Raw genomic sequence first — 16,191 nt, 5'->3', positions numbered from 1 at the left:
CCTGCTTTTGAGTGATTGTACTGTGTTCTTCAATTCAGGAATTGTATTCTTCATTTGTTCCAGGTTTTTATTAATAGTTTCTATGTCCTCTTTCATGCTGGTGTAATTCTCTGTAAGTTCCTTGTAGCTTCCCTGAAGTTCTTTGTAGTTTCCCTGGAGTTCTTTGTAATTCCCCTGGAGTTCTTTATAGTTTTCTTTGAGTTTGTCAAGTTCATTGAGCTTCCTTATAACCATTCTTTTGAATTCCATGTCTGATAGTTGGCTTACGTCTGTTCCATCTATCTCTCTTTCTAGGAATTCCTCTTTTCCTTCTATTGGGAGGTTGTTTCTGTGTCTCCCCATGTTGGATTCTTCGTGTTTGTTTTTGCTTATTAGGTTTGTCTGCTTTGATTTCCCGCCTTCATGGTATGATAGTCTGTATAGGAGACCTGGGGGATTCAGTGGTGCAGTCTCTTTGATCTCCTGAGCTTGATGCTCTTAGGATGCTCTTTATGCCATTTGTTTAAACTGTCTGTTTGTATCTCAGTTACTCTTTGGTGGATCCTTCCCTCTGGCTAGTTGATGAAGAGTCACTTTGCCCACCTTGTCTTGAGTTCTTTTGCAGAGATGCTGTTAAAGCATAAACACATAACCCAGGCAAGAAACCCACACCCTCCAAAATATCCCCCACCCACAATCACACTCTCATCAGCAAATGAGCCAGTATTAATATAAATGTAAAGAGGTTAAGACTATAATTCTATAGGAGAAACAGATAAGAGTGGTTTGAAATGAAAGAAAGATGATTTCTGAGAGGGAAGGTGATAGAATAATAATAGTAGCAAGTAGGGTCAAGGCTATGTGAGACAGTAACATTTACATTGTATGTTGTAAAAGGGAGGGAAGAATGCAGAATGAAGTGAGAAAGTGGAAGTGTATAGTATTAGGTTTATATAGCAGTTATATGCTATATGTTTAGTGTGAGAGGGAGGATAAACAAAACAGACAAACAAACAAAATTAAAGAAGAATAGGAAGGAGAGGAGGTAGGAAACAGATTAAAGAAAGAGTTTTTATCCAGTACAACCTTTAGGGGCTGTGTTCTTTTTCTGGATTCGCCCCTGGCCAGATTCCATGGGTTTCAAATCTTTTCTGGCTGGCTGGCTGTGAGGAGATCCAGCTTGATTCTGGGGTTGCTATTCTCTCACTTGTGGGCCTGCTACAGCCCTCTGCTGTGAGCCGCACTTAGCTGAGTCCCCTCCCACTGGTCCTGCAGCACCCTCAGCCCTCCTCAGGCTTGTCTAGCAATGCTGTTCTGCTGGTGGGCCAGCGTGTGCATGCCAATAGTCTCTGCCCAGCCTCGAGTCCTGTCTCCGCTCCTCAAAAAAATCTCTGTGTTGTCTCCAAGCTGAAGCACCAGCCTATGTCCCTGCCTGTACAACTGCATGTGCCACTTGCCTGCCTGGGGTCCCTACCAAGTCTGCAGTTCCGCCACAGCTTTCCCATATGGGCCCCTCTCCCTGGCTCAGTTCTGCTTTTTTGTTTGGTGGAGCCTTGGTGCGAGTGCCCGGTGTGCAAAGTTGTCAGCCCAGGGTTGTCAGCCAAGGGAGTCCCCACCTAGACTCAGTTCATACAGTTCCTCACAGTCCAGGATGTTCACTATCTTTCCATGCCTCTGGCTGTTTCAACCAAACCTTCTTGCTGACTTCCTCTGGGACTTTGCTGGTTGGTGCGCCTATGGCAGGGGGAAGCTTCCAAGCATACCCCAGCTAATGAGCTGGTCAGCAGCTGCCCCTTTCGGGTGCGGTGTGGCAGAGGCGCCAGGCTGGGAGGCCAGGCGACTCTGCTTGGAGAGCTCAGGCTGAGCTTTCTGCCCTTTTTCTCACCACTTCCACACTCCCTTCCCTGTTTGCGCTGTCTGAATTCCACACTCACTCACTCCTCTCTGTGTTTGTACTCCAAGTCCTTCCGATATGGGAGCAAGCAGACAACACTGCTACCTACTCCGCCGCCATCTTTTCTCTTCTGCAACCAATTTCTGAATATTTCTTTTGTATCCTGCCACTATACTGAATTCATTTATTAGATCTAGCAGCTTTTGGGTGGCATTCTTAGGGTTTTTTAATGTACAATGTAGTGTCATTTGTGAATAATGATAGTTTTTCTTTCTCCTTCCCAATTTGGATGCCTTTCATCTGTGGCTAGGAATTCCAGTACTAGGTTAAGTTAAAGAGTGGTAAAAGTAGACGTCCCAATCTTGTTCCTGTTCTAAGGAAAATGCTTTTAGCTTTTCCCCATTGAATATTATGTTGAATGCGGTTTTATCATATATGGCATTTATCAGATTGAGGTATGTTCCCTCTATTCCCAATTTGCTGAGTTTTTATCATAAATGGGTGCTGGATATTGTCAAATGCTTTTTTTCTGCATCTATTGATGACCATATGATTTTAATCCTTTATTTTGTTCATGTGGTGTATCATTTTAATTTGATTTGAAGATATTGTACCAATCTTCTTGCATTCCCAGGATAAATCCCACTTGATCATGGTGTATAATTTTTTTAATGTATTACTGAATTTGCTTAGCTAATATTTTGAGAATTTTGCCTCTGTGTTCATCAGAAATATTGACCTATACTTTTTTCTTTTATTTTATTATTATTATTATTATTATTATTATTATTATTATTATTATTATTGAGTGTCTTTTCTGGTTTTGAAATCAGGATAATGCTGGCCTTGTAAAATGAGCTTGGGAGTCCTCCCTTCTCTTGAATTTTCTGGAATAGTTTGAGAAAGATGGGTGCTAATACTTTTTTGAATGTTTGGTAAAATTCACCTGTGAAGATACATTTTGCATGTTAAGAGTTTTTTGATTACTGCTTTAATTTTGTTGACTATAATTAGTCTGTTCATATTTTGTTTCTTCTTGATTCAGTCTTGAAAGATTATATTTTAAGAATGTATCCATTTCTCTCAGGTTGTCCAGTTTGTTGGCACTTAATTATTTGTAGTGTTTTCTTATAAGTCTTTGTATTTTTGTGGTATCAGTTGTTACTTCTCCTCTTTCATTTTTTATTTTATTTATTTAGGTCCTTTCTCTCTTTTTCTTGATAAATCTGGTTAAAGGTTTATCAGTCTTGTTGATCAGAACCAGGTCTTGGTTTCATTGACCCTTTGTATCATTTTTTTAAGACACTGTTTGGGCTATTTCTGCTCTGATCTTTATTATTTCCTTCGTTCAAGTCATTTTGGGCTTTGTTGATTGTTATTTTTCTAGTTTCTTCAGGTGTAGAGTGTCTATTTGAGATATTTCTTATTTCTTGACGTAGCCTTGTATTGCTATGGATTTCCTTCCCTCTTGGGACTGCTTTCTCTGTGTCCCATACATTTGGGGTTGTTGTGTTTTCTTTTGTCTCAAGGTATCTTTAGATGTTTTTACCCTTGATCTCTCATTGTTAACCCATTCATTGTTTACTTAGTACATGTTGTTTAACCTCCCTGTGTTTGTGTGTTTTTCAGTTTTTTTCTTATGATTGATTTCTAGTTTCATAACATTGTGGTGGAAGAAGATGCTTGATATGATTTCAGTCTTCTTAAATTTCTTGAGACTTGTTTCCTGACCTAATGTGGCCTATCCTGGAGAATGTAACATGTGCACTTAAAGAGAATGTATATTCTGCTATTTTAGGGTGAAATGCTCAAAAAAAACTTCAATAAAACCCATCTGTTCTAACGTGTTGTTTAAGGCTGCTGCTTCCTTGTTGATTTGCTGTTTGGAAGATCTATCCTTTGATGCCAGTGAGCTGTTAAAGTTCTCTACTCTGACTGTATTAGTGTCTATTTCTTTGTTTATGTCCATCAATGTTTGCTTTATATAGTTAGGTGCTCCTACATTCAGTTTATAAGTATTTACAAGGGTTATATCCTCCTGTTGGATTGATCTCTTTATCATTATGTAATGTTCTTCTTTGTCTCTTTATTATAGCCTTTGCTTTGAAGTCTATTTTGTCTAAGTATTGCTACCCCAGATTTTTAAAAATTTTCATCTGCATGATATATCCTTTTTCATCCATTTACTTTCAGTCTATGTGTATCATATATTTATTTATTTATTTATTTACTTATCCTCACTTGATATGTTTATTAAATTTTAGAGAGAGAGGAAGGGAGAGAGGAAGGGAGAGGGAGAAACATTGGTGTGAGAGAGAAACATCAATCAGTTACCTCCTATACATGCCCTGACTGGAGATCAAACCCATAACCTAGGTATACATCTTGATCAGGAATTGAACCTTTAACCTTTTGGTGTACAGGATAATGCTCCCTAGCCAGGGCTGTGTGTATCTTTTACTCTGAAGTGGATTTCTTGTAGACAGCAAGAGATCTCTTTTTTTTATCTATTCAGCTACTCTGTCTTTTGATTGGAACATCTGATTCATTTACACTTAAAGTGATTATTGATAGGTACATATATACTGCCACTTTATTATTTACATTACGACGTTCTTCTATTTATTTCTTTATTCTTCTTGAAGTTTCTTTAATATTTCTTTTTTAAAATAATTTATTTGTTTGTTTGTTTGTTTATTTATTTTTAGAGAGAGGGGAAAGGAAAAAGAGAGGGAGAGAAACATCACTGTGTGGTTGCCTCTCACTCACGCCCCTACCTGGAGACCTGATGTGCAACCTAGTCATGTGCCCTGACTGGGAATCGAACCAGTGACACTTGGTTCGCAGGCCGACACTCAATCAACTGAGCCACAGCAGCCAGGCCAACATTTCTTTTTTTAAAGGGAAGAAGGAGAAGGAGAAGAAGAAGGAGGAGGAGAAGAAAAGGGAGGGGGGAGAGAGAGAAATAAAGAGAGAGAAACAATGCTTTGTTGTGCCACTTGGTTGATTCTTGTATAAACCCTGACCAGGGATTGAATCCAAACCTTGACATATCAAGATGATGCTCTAACTAACTGAGGTACCTGGCCAGGACTTAACATTTCTTATAACACTCTTTTGTTGGTGATGAACTTATTTAGCTTTTTCTTGTCTGGGAAGCTCGTTTTGTTTTTGTTTTGTTTTGTTTTGTTTTTTCTTGGTTTTAAATGTTAGCCTTGTTGAATGGAATAGTGTTGGTTTTAGGTCCTTGTCTTTCATAATCTTGAATACTTTTTGCCAGTTCTTCTGGTCTGAAATGTCTCAGTAGACAGATCTATGGGAACTCCTTTTTAGGTTCCAAGTGTCTTTTCCTTGCTGCTTTTAAGATTCTCTCATTGTCTTTAACCTTTGCATTTTAATGATAATGTGCCTTTGTATGAAACTCTTGGGTTTATCTTTTTGGGACTCTTGCTTCCTGGACTTGTATGTCTATTTTCTTCACCAGGTTAGAAAAGTTTTCAGTCATTGTTTCTTCAAATAGTTTCTCAATTCCTTGTGCTCTCTCTTCTCCTTCTGGTACCTCTATGATACAGATGTTGTTATGCTTGTTGTTTCAGCGATCCCATAAAGTATTCACTTTTTAAAAAATTATTTTATTTTTGTTGCTCTGATTGGGTGTTTTCTGCCAACTTGTCTTCCAAGTCACTGATTCAATGCTCTGCTTCATCTAATCTACAACTGATTTCTTCTACTGTATTTTTCATTTCAGATATTATATTCTTCATTTATGACTAGTTCTTTTTAATGGTTTCTATGTCCATTTTTATGCTGCTGAAGTTCTCATTAAGTCCCTTGAGCATCCTTATAATTATTGTTTTGAACTTTGCATCTAGTAAATTGCTTCCTATGTTTTGTTTCATTCTTTTTGGGGAGTTTTGTTCTTTTTTTTTTTTTTTTCAGTTGGGACATGTTTCTTTGTCTCCTCATTTTGGCTGCCTTCCTATGTGTGTTTCTATGTATCAGGTAGGTCACAGTTTTAGCATAGTGCCAGGTGCTCCAGGGGTGTCCCTTGTGTGAGTTGTGTATGCCCTCCTGTTTTAGTTGAGCCTTGACTGCTGTTGGCACATCAGTGTGTGGGACTGACACTCAGGCTGACTGGCTATGACTACAATGGATGAGCTGTTGTGCAGGTGCTGACCCTGCAAAGTGGGATTCCTGTAGTGGGACTCTGTTGCCTGTTGAGTCCACTCTTTGGGGATGTCTTTTGTGGAGTTAATTGGGTAGTGCTGTGATGTGGTCTGAATCTGGCCATGTATTGAATAGTATTGTTTTAGACAGTTCTCAGTGTGAAGCTGTGGTGAACCTGGCTGACAGAGCAGAACTGGTCCCCATCCACCCAGGGCCTTCCATAAAATAATGCCCTGTGTAGGGAGGTGCCAGGTCAGGAGACCCAGGTTCAAGTGCCAGATCTGCCACTGACCTTGAGTGTAATCTTGAGCAAGTCATAAGACTTCTCTGGGCCTGACCAGGGTTTTGGGGGTGGTGGGTAGATGGAAGGAGTGCTGGCAGCTTGGACAAGGAAGTGAATCCAGCACTGTGCATTTAAAGGCTATCTGCTGCCCTTCTGTTCCAGGCAGGGTGTATGATGACCTCCAAGCTCAAGCAGAGCCTGGCCTCCCAGCAGGGAGAGCTCCAAGCCTCTAACAGAGCAGGAGGCAAGAACAAAGCAGGATTGAAATTCCATCAGGTGCTCACAGAGCCTACTCCCTTAGCTCCCATGCCTTGTTTTCACTTAGTCAATATGCAATTAAACTGAAGTTTCAGCTTAAGAATTTCTAGCAGTGTTGAGACTAGGCTTTCTAAGGGGCTGGCAGAGTAGAGGATACTAGATTCTCTAGCTATTAGCCCTTCATCAGCCTGGTCTGACCCACCCCACCTAGCCTCAAGGACAGCTTCCCCAGACAACCAGGCTGGAGTGGAACTCCCATCTTCCACGTAGCTTAGTGGGTTAGAAGGCAAGGCATCTGGGGGGCAAGAGGATCGGGGTTCTAATGACCCTTGTGTGACAGGGAAAACTAAGAGAGTAAAGCCATGGCACACCTGGAGTCAAGCCTGCCCCGCCCCATCTGCCTACTTTCGGTCTCCTCCTTCCTTTGAGATGCCCAGACAAGGGCACCAACTCCACTGGCTTACTATGTGCTTACTATGTGCATATGCTATTCTGACTCTTTTACATGCATAAAACCATTTAATTCTCAAAACAATTGCAAAAGGGAAGTACTAATACCAATTCCACATGAAAAAACTGAGACATGGAGCACCCAGTGTCACCACCTAGTTGATGGTGGAGCTAAGTACTGAAACTGACAGTGCTTTCTGCAGACCCCTTAGGCACTAAGGGCCCTGGTGTTGGGACCTTACTGTTGTGGGCCTCCTTGGAAGGCATGGACTCTATGACCCCCATTACCAGGAGTCAGCAGAACCCTTAGTCCCCTTCTAGACAGACCCCATACCTGCCACAACAGCTCCTCATATGCCCCTTCACAAACAGAACCAGCTCTCAGGCAGGAGGCTAAAACTTCTGGGACTCACACGATCAACACCTTGAGTCCCCAGTCTTCTTGTGCAGACAGCACTGTTCAGGGACATCTGAAACCCTGCCCTTAGACCAACACTGGCCAACAGAAACATACTGAGCCACAAATGCAAGGCACATATGGAATATCAAGTTTCTAGTAATCACATTTAAAAAAAGAAGCAGCGAGAAACAAGATGGCGGAGGAGTAAGTGGAAGCTACACTAACTTCCTCCCAGAACTAGTCTGGATTTACAACGTAATTTTGGAGAAATCATCTGGAATAACCAACTGAACACTAGCTGGAGAGAAGTCTTATAACCACGGAGAGACAAAAAAGGCCGCTACATCACAACGTGACCGGTAGGGAGTGCGGAGACGCGGAAGGGCTGGCTGGGCTCACACGGGTGACAGCTGAAGGGACTGAGAAACAGCTCAGCAGCCGGGGATTCCCCCTGAGAAGGGCAGGGTCTAAACCCCCAGCTGAACTTCCCAGCCTACAGCAACAGAGTGGAAAGTAAAATAGTATCCAGCTGAGAAAAGCGAAAAGCCACAGGGTTTCTTGCTAGCCAGAGAGAAACAGCTGGAGAAAAAGAGCTCTTAAGCAGATCACATACAAAAATATTTTGGCCCCCACTTACCCTGGGCACAAGCAGAGGGAAGACAGAGAGGACGGGAAATGCTTGGGGAGAGTTTGGTGTGGTGGCTTTGAGGGGAGAGCTGGGGAAGCGGCCGGCCGGGTCCCAGTGCTGACTCATCCCCACACTGCAGGCAGACCATTCCTGGCCAGGTGGCGTCAGCCTGAGGGGAAGCAAAAGCCCTGCCTACAGGAATTAAGCTGCCACACCCACGGTCCTTAAGCCTGACGGCTAATCACAGATTGAATAGATTAACAACTAAAGGAGTCAGACAAAGGCAGTAGATCCCTGGAAGTCTCTAACAGGCTGCCTAGGCCCAGACTGGAACAGGATCTGATGCCACCAGGGGCAGACCCAGGAAGTGCAGATCATTCTAAGAACCACCAACAAACAATAGGAGTCACAAAAATGGGGAGACAGAGAAACAACCCCCCATCGAAAGGAAAGGTAGAGTCCCCAGAAAGAGTACTAAATGAAATAGAGGGGAGCCAACTATCAAATATGGAATTGAAAGCATGTATCATGGAGAAGCTCAATGAGCTCAGCGGAAACTACAAAGAACTCCAGAAAAACTACAGTGAACTCCAGAAGAACTATAAGGAACTTACTGAGAATTATACCAGCATCAAAAAGGACATGGAAGCTATCAATAAGAGCCAGGAGGAAATGAAGAATACGATCTCTGAATTGAAGAACACAGTAGAAGGAATTAAAAACAGGCTAGAGGAAGCAGAAAATCGGATCAGCGAGCTGGAGGACAATGTAGACAAAAACTCACAGACAGTGCAACAAAATGAAAAAAGGCTGAACAAGACTGAAGAAGCTTTAAGACAGCTGCAGGACAACATGAAACGTAATAATATCCGTATCATAGGAATTCCAGAAGGAGAAGAAGAAGAGCAAGAAATAGAAAACCTCTTTGAAAAACTAATGACAGAAAACTTCCCTAACATGAAGAGAGAAAGAATCATGCAAGTCCAGGAAGCACAGAGGGTCCCAATGAAGATGAACCCCAATAGGCCCACTTCAAGACACATCATAATTAAAATGCCAACATTCAAAGACAAAGAGAGAATCCTAAAAACAGCAAGAGAGAAACAACTAATAACATACAAGGGAGCTCCAATAAGGCTATCATCAGATTTCTCAGCAGAAACACTACAAGCCAGAAGGGAATGGCAAAATATATTCCAAGTAATGAAAAACAAAGGCCTACAACCAAGAATACTCTATCCAGCAAGTCTCTCATTCAAAATGGAAGGTGAAATAAGGAGTTTCCAAGACAAAGGAAGGTTAAAAGAATACATCTCCACCAAACCAGTATTGCAAGAGATGCTAAAGGGTCTGCTTTAAGAAGATGAAGAAACAGAGAGAGACAGAGAGGAACATGAGTACAAAGGGGGAAAATGACAATGAATAAGTACTGAAAGAAAGAAGGAACTTCTACCATTTGCAACAACATGATTGGAACTAGAGAGAATTATGCTTAGCGAAATAAGTCAGGCAACAAAAGAAAATTACCTTATGCTATCACCTGTTAAAGGAAACTAATGAACAACACAAACAAATGAGCAAAATTGAACCAGAGGTATGTAAACGAGGAATAAACTAACAGTAACAAAGGGGGAGATGGGAGGGAGAGAAGTGGTAAGAAGGGGAAGGGTCTAGTCAAAGAGCATGTATAAATGACCCATGGACATGGACAACTGGGTGGGGACTGAATGTGGGAGAAGGGAGGGACAGGGTGCAGAGAAGCAAGAGGGGGGAAAAAGTGAGACAACTGTAATGGAAAAACAAACAAACAGAAAAAAATTTAGTGGATGGAAAAATAAAAATATAAAGAATAGAAATGCAAGTTCAGTGAATATTAGAAGGACAAGGATTTTCCTTCACACTGTATATATTTTCTCCCTATCTGATCCCTCCAGAATTTGGCATTCTAAAGAAGTAAGTAATGACCTAAGTTTCTTTGCATAAAACTAATAAGACCAGTTGTTAATAACGATTTTTTGACTAAGACTTTGATTGGAATGTCATGCCTAAAGGAGACATGATTGGACTTTGGTTGTTACCAAAAAGCCCTGAGCAACTGGGACTGACTTTCAAAGGTAATAAAAGTCCATGACATAAAAGACCTGGTACCTTGGATGGATGAGCAGTCCATAGCAATCTTTCCAGGGAAGGAACGAAGGTTGTTTTCCTGAAAGATGGCTAGAAGGGACCTTAAGGCACAATGGAAAACCAGGAGAACCTGGAAAAGACAGGTGTTTACAGGCAAGGCTGAATACCAGGTATGTGGCTCAACTTCTGTGCCCTGAAGGGCAGACTGAAGGTCACCCTAAATGTTCCTTGCGTAAGTTCCAGCAAAGCAGAACTAAAGATCATAAGTGATCATTTGCTGCTCTTGTTGTGTTTATGCAAATGAACAGGATAAATTAAAAATTAACTTAATGCAGTCCCTTTAATGACAAGGAGGGTAATCTTAGGGAGAAAAATCAAGATTCAAGGAAGATCACAATGCCCAGTGGTAGACTATAAAGTAGGGCAGCTAACCATCTTTAAAGTTTCTTTTCATTTAAAATTTGTTTTCATTTGAAAGTTAAACTATGTCTGTGGCATTATCAAAGATGTTTAATTTACAGGCGAGAAGAATGTCAAATGCCTTGCAACTGGATGTCTTTCCGATAAGACAGTCCTACAGATTTAGAGACTTGTATGTGGGTTATGTTACATAAATTAACATGTGTTTTCTGTTTTCAAAGGGCATAAGCCTACGATCTCATTACCTGAGTGATTGTCTGTATGTATAGGCCTCACTTAATCCTGTCTGCATTGCTGCCTCCTGAGACTCAATGGTTTGGCTGAACTAAGTGGCTGGGTTGGTGAAGAACGGGGTGGTCTGTGGGCTTCGCTTTAAAACTGGTTTCTCTTTTCTATCCTAATGGCTTGGACAGAAAGAGCCCAGAGGCCTGAGAGGGGGGAAACCTAAAATATTTCCCTCAGTCCAAACTAAGTATAATGGGAAAAAGGGTTTTGGACAGGTGAGATGTACCTGGCATACCTTCCTCCAAAGAAGCCCTTCTTTTCCCTAATGTGGGACATTGAAAAACTAATACCTGTCTTTTGTCATCTAGTGGTTACGGATTGAATGATGTCCTTTAACCCTGTTGCCCACAGAATACAACAAGGATGCCAGCCTGTTAAACCAAGCATGCCATTGTCCAGAGACAGCCAACCAACCTGGAGTCTGCACGATCCTTCCCCTTGTGGGAAGGCCACCCTCCCCTCCACACCCCTACTCTTATTAGGGATTTCTTGACCCAAGGGTAGGTAGGACGATGACCATGTCCAGCTTGAAGCAGCTAGAGGAGCTCGAGACCTTCGTCCATTGTCCTTTATAAGATTGTAAAGGGTCTTAAGTCTGAGAGGGAGGGATTGTTATTTTTTATTGTTAAAATATTTAACTAATTAATTTTTTTTTTTAAAAAGAAGAAGAATATATGAAAGGGTGAGCCATGGGCATGGACTTGGGGAGGGGATTGTCGGGGAAGGGGGGTGCTGGGTGGAGGGGAGCAAAGGGGAAAAAATTGGAACTATTGTAACAATATAATCAATAAAATATACTTTAAAATAAATAAATAAATAAAAAATAAAAAAAGAAGCAGCTCTGACTGGTGTGGCTCAATGGATTGAGTGTCTGCCTGGGTTACTGGTTCAATTCCCAGTCAGGACACATGCCTGGGTTGCTGGTCAGGTCCCCAGTTGGGGGTGTGTGAGAAGCAACCACACAGTGATGTTTCTCCCCTCTCTTCCTCCCTCCCTTTCTCTCTCTCTAAAAATAAATACATTAAATCTTTTTTTAAAAAAAGAAACAGGTGAAATGAATTTTAAAATATATGTAACCCAATGCATCTGTAATATCATTTCAACATGTAATCAGTATTTAAAAGTATCGAGCTGTTGAACATTCTTTTATTATTCTATGTCTCTGAAATCCAGTGTGTATTTCCCACTTATAGCTCATCTCAATTCAGATGAACCACATCTCAATAGCTCAGTGGTCACATGTGATTGGTGACTCCCATTTTGGACAGTGTAGCCTTGGACAGTCACATCCTATGTTCAGTTAAGATTCTGTGAGAAAAGAGACTATGGGATTCCTTGTTTGAACTCACTCAAACAAGGAGACCTGTGGGAGGAACATCTCAGGAAGGTAAGGTAGCAGGCACATTACCCACCGCAGGGGTTACCTGAGGAGAGGGAGGAAAGGAGCCAGGCCCTGGGAAATTGGACCTGGGGCTCTAGACAGGTAAGGGAAGTGGAGAACATTACCAGAAAAGAGAAACCAGATTCAGACCTAACCCCATCCTTTGTTTACCTCTCACCCTCAGCAGCTGCCACTCTGAGACTCAGGGTACCCTGGGGATGGAGAAAAGAGAGCCCTGTCTTCCCAAAGGAGTTGAGAGCCCCAGATCCAGGTGAGCAGACAGTAGGTGGTCCCCAGAGCCAGGCCCATCTCATTTCCTGCCCCTTCCCCTTTTGCATTCTGAGCTGGTCTTCATTCCTCGTGGCAGCCATGCTGCTGCTATAATCTCTCTTAGAGAGAACAACCCCATGGCTGGTTCTCCAGCAGAAGAATGGCCCTATCCCTTGAGAAAACAGAGGCCATGTTGCCCAAACAAATCAATGCTTGGCCGTCAGAATATTGGAAGTTCAAAGCCATACCATAAATACCTGTGGTTGTAGGGGCACCAAATAGTCCCTGTAAAAAGTTTCAATATGTAAGTATGTAAGGGCTTTAAATGTTCTTTGTAAGAAGTAGCAAGGACTTGCTAAAAGGCCTTGGAAAAAGGAATGTAAGAAGGAGTGTTTATAGCAATTAGCGATTTACAAGCTAAAAGGACTTCAGCCTCTATCACCTCCCATTTGCTTGCTTGTGTCTGGTTTATAACATTTGTAAAGGTTGTGCTTTGCAGAATGTCTAGCCCTTTGAAAATAAATTGCTTCACAGGGAGTTCGTCCCTGGCTGAAGAGTTATGCCGCCACCAGAGATAACCTTATAGCCTTGTGAATTTCTGTTTCTGTTACTGCCAAGACACTCCTGCAGTCCTGCACAGCCCCCTCTTCCTAAGGCTGTTTCCCGCCAAAGAAGAAACAAAGAGACTGCACCAGTATAAAAACCCAGCGTTTAGACTCCATTGTAGGTTGGAGCATGTTAGAGACCTGGCTCAGGGTCTGCCCAACTCCTGGCCATTATTAAAAATCCTTTGCTTACTTTATACACCGCTTCAGAGTGTTCAATCTCGCCTATGTAGCCGTAACATGGTGACCCCTGAGGCAGACTGCCTCCAATGCCCTGCCTCGGTGGGAAACTCCTTGTCCAGCAGAGGTTTCAGGATCATGGAAGAGAGAACAAATTCACCCAGGACAATGTATTTTGTCTGGAGGAAGGAGAGGTGACAAATCTCACTAGTGGAGAAGAGCGTTGAAAGCTTTCTCCTGGTCCCTTTTATTGAGGAGGGGATTCGGGAGGTACAAGGTCAAGACTTATGAATCATCAATAAGCTTTAGATGCTTGGGTTACAGTTGACACTTACTGATTACAGAAATCAATGTAAAGACCACAGTGACCAGTCTCTGTCAGGGTCTGTTAAACATCCTGACGCCATACTGACATTAGGTGCAAGGCTTTATACATTTTTAGCTATACACAGTTTATAGTTAACTAAGAGATAAGAAAGCAGAGCAAGCTCTAAAGCATAATATGCATACTTCAAATCCAATTCCCATGGGAACCTCCTGAGTGGCCTTTGGGTCATGTCTGCCTTTTAGCATTTCCCGGTGTTACGGTTGAGTCTGACAAGGCCCTCAGGAGCCTGGCTCATGGTTTGGGCTATAATTCTCAAAACCACATAGATCCCCTCTAGCCCCATGCCCTGACTCAACCATAAACATTTGCAGTGACCCCCATACCCTGACTCCACCCCAGAAAGGATAGTTCCCCAGACACGTACCAGCAAGGTGGGGACTCTGGGACCTCAAGTGTTGGAAAGCCTCACATCTTGAACTCTTGGAATCTGTTCTTGGAATCTTTCACTCTTTAAAATTACTGTCACAACTTAGATTCTTCTAGTTGTAAAAATGTTCAAAACTGAAGTGTAGAACATCACTCCCTTAGAAGCATTTTATTTGGAGAGCTCTTAACTGAGTTGGACTAAGGTGCTGCCTGGCTTCCCTTTACCCCAGCTGTCCCTGTTGTGGGCAGAACTTTGTCTGAACTGATTTGCCCTGACCCAGGGCCATCCAGGTTCATCCATGCAGATGAACCATAGCTGGAACCTATTTCCTTTGCATGCCCTCGCACTTTTGTAGATGTCTAAACTCTTGACCCTGGTGATCTGGAGTGTTCTGGTAAAATTCTGTTGCTGCTCAGACTCCAGCTGCCACACTTCCTTCCTGGGTTTTCTGTCTTCTCCCCTCCGCATCCCATAACCCCACTGCCTATCCTTTTGGGCTTTGGGCTTGAATCTTACTGCGCTCCAGTTCCTTAGGGCAGGAAGGCTCCTGGGCATTCTCTCTGTCATTCCTGACATCCAGGCAGGGCTGCCCCAGAACAACCCAGAAATCTGACACCCAGTCCCCCAGCTCTCCCAGAGGGAGAGGTCTTGAGAGCAGTGAACTTCTTCAGTCAGCCCTCCAGAAGAAACTAGCAACCGAGGTGCCCATCTCTTCAAGAGAAAAGAGAGCACAGCTGGCAGCGCAATTTCTCAGACCCTCTGTTCCCCACCAACCCAGACTCATAGATCAAATTCTAGGTCTGCGAAGGAACAATATGCTCTTCCCAACCTATGTGACAAAATCTGAATAGGAAGCCCCTCTGGGGATCCATATGTGACCTCAATAACTAGCTGAGATGACCCCAGCCCTTGAGTAAACAAGTGGTGAGGACCCCATGAGGCATCAGGGGAGAGTTTGGAGAGGCTGGGGCTGCTGAGCCTGGGGAAGAGTTCAGGTGAAGAAACAAAGTGGTTGAGGCCAGGACAGCCAATCCTGGAGTTTCTGAGCTGGGACATCTATCTAATGTCCATCCCCACTCCTTACACCCCTGATTAATATAGTAAGCTGATGGCAGAGCTAAGGCCAGAATGTCCTGGCTGGAGATATAGGTGTAGGGGGAACTCACACAGGTGGATAGGAGCCAAAGGGGATGTACCTGTGCAGGAGGTTGGGTGGCCTAAGTGCCAAATAAAGGCAGATGGACAGAATACATGTCCTCTGTCTTGCTGGTCCTTCCTGGATGCGGACATCTTGGGTGGAACTGATCAAGGAATGTAGGACCAGAACCTGGGCACCAAACTGGGACTTCGACCATGAGGGAGGGGCGAGGCCCCAGGAAAACAACCAGGACAGCAAGGGCAGGCAGGCAGCAGCGGTTTAGCCGGACCGAGTTGACCTTCTCTAGCCAAAACTCTGCTGGAGATGCCAGAACAGCTTTGGAATCCTGGCAGAGTCTTTGAAAAAGGATGAGATCTTTAGAAGCACCAGAATCTTGCTTGGGGCATAGGAGGTATTCAGCATGGTCATTCTGAGTCCTAATCTTTAGGCCATAGTGACCAAGTGCAAGTGCAGAGCAGGAGAATGGCCACATGGGAACCCAGCTGTGATAATAATTCTGCAGGGTGAGAGGGCTCCAGCCAACCTGAGAGTGTGGCGCTCTAGACCTGCCTCTCTAGATTAGACCAAAAGACAGGTGTGCTGGGGCCTAAACAAACCTCTTTCCTAGCAACGTCCCCACAGGACACTCCTCTCTGAATGTACCTCCCTTCTAGTTCCTGCCAACCTTTAAGGCCACCTGTGAAGAAAGGGCAAACTGGGATTAAAGAGAAGGCTAAGAAAATATGACAAGAAGATGCAGGGTGGGGTGGGGTGACCATGATGGTGACTAAAAGTCCTCCTCAGCCTTTTCCATCAGGTCCTGCAAGCCTCACACCAAAGCCTTCTGCACCACTCTCAGGATCCTCCCTTGGAAGAGCTCGCAAAGGCTATTGTCACTCTGTTGCAAATGGGCAATGGGAGGATTTAGTCCCTGCTTCCTGACTCATCTCTGCCCTGCATGGCACCTCACA

The 16,191-nt window shown here is 43.2% G+C and overlaps 1 protein-coding gene across 1 annotated transcript in view; it reads left to right on the top strand.

The window, feature by feature from the left end:
* Positions 1 to 11,301, top strand: part of LINGO1 (leucine rich repeat and Ig domain containing 1) — a 245,622-nt gene extending 234,321 nt beyond the window's left edge. Inside the window, exon 4 of the transcript XR_016509751.1 lies at positions 11,243 to 11,301. The gene's annotated coding sequence lies outside the window, so the exon portion shown is untranslated. The remainder of the gene's footprint in view (positions 1 to 11,242) is intronic.
* Positions 11,302 to 16,191: the final 4,890 nt, after the last annotated feature.

This window comes from Furipterus horrens, unplaced genomic scaffold (genome assembly GCF_987537825.1).
Source record: "Furipterus horrens unplaced genomic scaffold, mFurHor1.1.pri manual_scaffold_3, whole genome shotgun sequence".
NCBI lineage: Eukaryota > Metazoa > Chordata > Mammalia > Chiroptera > Furipteridae > Furipterus > Furipterus horrens.
The sequence above is the reverse complement of the archived record's forward strand: the minus strand, read 5'-3'. Positions and strand labels throughout refer to the sequence as shown.